This window comes from Tamandua tetradactyla, chromosome 10 (assembly GCF_023851605.1).
Source record: "Tamandua tetradactyla isolate mTamTet1 chromosome 10, mTamTet1.pri, whole genome shotgun sequence".
Lineage (NCBI taxonomy): Eukaryota > Metazoa > Chordata > Mammalia > Pilosa > Myrmecophagidae > Tamandua > Tamandua tetradactyla.
Genome location: NC_135336.1, coordinates 95,862,065 through 95,865,152, shown reverse-complemented (window position 1 = coordinate 95,865,152; position 3,088 = coordinate 95,862,065). Strand labels below are relative to the sequence as shown.

The 3,088-nt window shown below is 47.4% G+C and overlaps 1 pseudogene; it reads right to left on the bottom strand.

Moving 5' to 3' along the window:
- Positions 1-372: 372 nt before the first annotated feature.
- LOC143647734 (SH3 domain-binding protein 4 pseudogene) lies at positions 373-2,823 on the bottom strand (annotated as a pseudogene).
- Positions 2,824-3,088: the final 265 nt, after the last annotated feature.

Here is a 3,088-nt window from a genome sequence, read left to right as displayed (position 1 = left end):
TAAAACCCTCAAAAGCATCTGCTCCCATCTATAGTCCATTGAAAAATTAGATACCACCTTTCTCATGTGTCCCTCCATCCCATACTTTTAAAAAGTGATTTTAAATGTAAATTTATACTTAACAAATATAAAGCTATCTGACTGGCAATGACCTTCAGTAGAAAATCCTTTTGGCCTTCCCTGAGATAGAGAAGGAAGTGGAGCATTGCACGTGTTGGTCCTCAGGCATGGGCCCAGCCTGGAGAGAGCCAGGAATCTGTCTGAGCAGCCACTCTGTTGCTCTCCCCAGCTCCACAGAGCCCATATGCATGTCCAGCACAGACTTGGGGAAGAGGGGTACTCTCCAGGGTAGCAGAGAGAGAAGCAACCATTTCAAATCATTAGGTTGTCCCAGTCCACAGAACTGAAGGCAGTTGTTCTCAGTGTATCCAGGGCATTGACCAGGATAAGGGTCCCTGTGAAGTGTTTCAAACGCCTGGTGATGGGGTTTTTCATCTTGTCCATGCCAATGTGTAGCTCCTGGATGACATCCCAATAGCTGTCCCTGACCTGGTGGCTCCAGGTTAGTAAGACGTCATACATGGGTTTCCATATGTCTTCACTGTCATGATCCAGTTCTGTCCTGGTGGGATGACTCATACACATCCATGTGATGATTGGAGACCATGGCAAGCTTTTCACCCAGCTCCCTCTGGTGCTGAACCACTTCAACAGCTGCGGTCAGGGGTACAGAATCCTAGGGGCGTCTGACTGCCAGCCTTTGGCTGTCTGTCTTGAGTAAAGCCATCATGAATTCCTTCTGAAACAACTTACTGTCTTTGTTCTCCATGTTGTTCTAATCCTCCTTCAACTTTTCCAGAGTAGGTGCCACTTGCTCAGGCTCACTATTCAATTCTGCCCAGCAAAAGAAGGTGGGTGACAGATTAATATAGCTCAGGGCATCCGCAAAGACTTGCCAGCTGCTGATGTTCTCCACAAGCAGCGTCCTCATGGAGGCATAGATGTAGTTGAGGAACTTGCAGGGTTTCAAGATCTGCTCCAACAGCATCACAGTGCTCAATTCAGGTCCAGAGAAAAAGCTTGGCTTGAACTTGCCGACCACCACCACATTCTTGGTGTGCATGAGGCTGATCTTCTCCTGGTAGTAGCCAAATACCACTTCTTGGTCCAGAGCTGCCCCTTCAGCTTGACCTCTGCATTAAGCAGGGCTGCTGTGTTGCCCTTCTTGTACTCTAACAGGTAGTGATTCTTGCTTTGCCTCACCACAGTCTTGAGCAACTTGCAGAACTTGAGTTCTGCAGTGCCACTGGGACAGGGCTGGAAGCCTGTGGGTGACCTTGCAGGGTCTTTGGGGCACTCATGCCCAAACAGGATCACCATGGTTTTGAAAGATGGGTGAATGTGTTTGGAACCATAAAGACCCACCATGACTTTTTTATTGATGAAGTCCCATACAGTGTAAGGGTAGAGAATGTATGGGCCATGGGTGATGATTGCCAAGTACATAGAAAGTTCAAAGTTCTCCAGTTGTACCTGGACTGTGTCCCTGTAGCTGTAGGTGAGAGGAATGGAGACATATAGCCCTTCTTTTGAGTCACTCCTCAGGCACTGCAGGCCCACTGTGCTTTTGCTTAAAATGTCATTTTTCATCTTGGCCAAAACTTTCATCTCCAACATAAAGGTTGTTCACCTTTATCTCCAACACAGGTCTAATGTTGCTGAATTTGTCACTGTTGAGCTCCAACAAGGGATCCGGCAGAGGTTTCAAGGAGATCTGCTAGTTTCCCCAGGAGCTGTGTGACCTTCCAACACATGGATGCTCATGTTGGTCGGGAAGTTGCACGGCATCCCTAGAACTATCCAGCTTATACACAGTGTTAGTTTCCACAGCTTAGATCTGACCCCAACCAGGGTTCTGGCCAAGGAGGTCCAAGTAATGGCAAGATCAGGCCATCTTCCAATGGTTCAGCCAAGCAGTTAAAAAATCCTTCCAGCCCTGAAATTGCTCAGGGGCAGGAGATTTTAACCCAGTGGAAAAAACCTGAAGATGTAGGAGCACCAGACTTGGCCTGGAGAATGACAGTTCTGACAAACTGTAGGACTGTTTGCTTCCAAAGAAGGGGTCATCTTGCTTGGCTGACTGACCTGCATTGAGTTGATGGGTGATTGGAAGCTCATCAGAGATGTTGCTGATGCTATTGGTAGTTGCTGAGCTGGATTTAGTGAATGAGAATATGCTGGTATCAAACAGTAGCAAATCCATAGTACTTTGGGGATTCAGTTCATCCAGGCTGGGCATCGCTGTCATGTTTCCATTCATAAATGGGTTTGTGTGGGTCCCATTCCAGAAGGGGTTGTTATTGTACATTTTGCTCAATCCTTTTTGTTTCTTCTGTCCATTCTTCAAGCAAGTCTAACCCTTGGCTGCTTTGTTCAGGCTGTCTGGAAGACTGTCAGTTATCCCACTGTCACTTAATGTTGAGTTATGCTAGTTTAAGGGCTGTAGGAGGAGGGGCTGCAGTACATTTCCTTGATGTTGTGTACATACCACCATTCACAACCTGATGCATCCAGGATGTAGAGAAGTCATCCTTGGAAAACTTGAGGGTGGTAAAGTTAGTCAGGCAATTGTCCTTGATTGTGATCATCTTTTGCATTTCCAAAATGTGTGGGATTGTCTACAAGCAAGGCACTGGGAGAAGGCACTTTGATATCATTAAAGCTCATCTCTGAACACTCTTCGCTTAGGTCAATCAGGCCCCCTTCTGACTTGCACGAAGGGAGGCCACTGGAGTTGGCAGCTTGGATCCACTGAGCTGCCATCTTGAACCCCTCTTACAGATGAAGCTTCTAAGGTTTCATATTTCTTCCTCCAGTTATTCCAGCAATTGCAGCAGCTTCTGTCTCAGGCAACCAAGGCTCCCTGTGGTGCACTTTGCAATGTCCTTCTTCCTGGTAGAGGCCACCAGCTTCCAGATGTCAGAAGAAAGCCTCAGGCCCCAGCCTTCCATTCAGGAAACAAAGGAGATGCTGACTCATATTGCATCCCTGTGGGCACCTGTGGCTCCTCCTCATGGTCTGGAAGCTC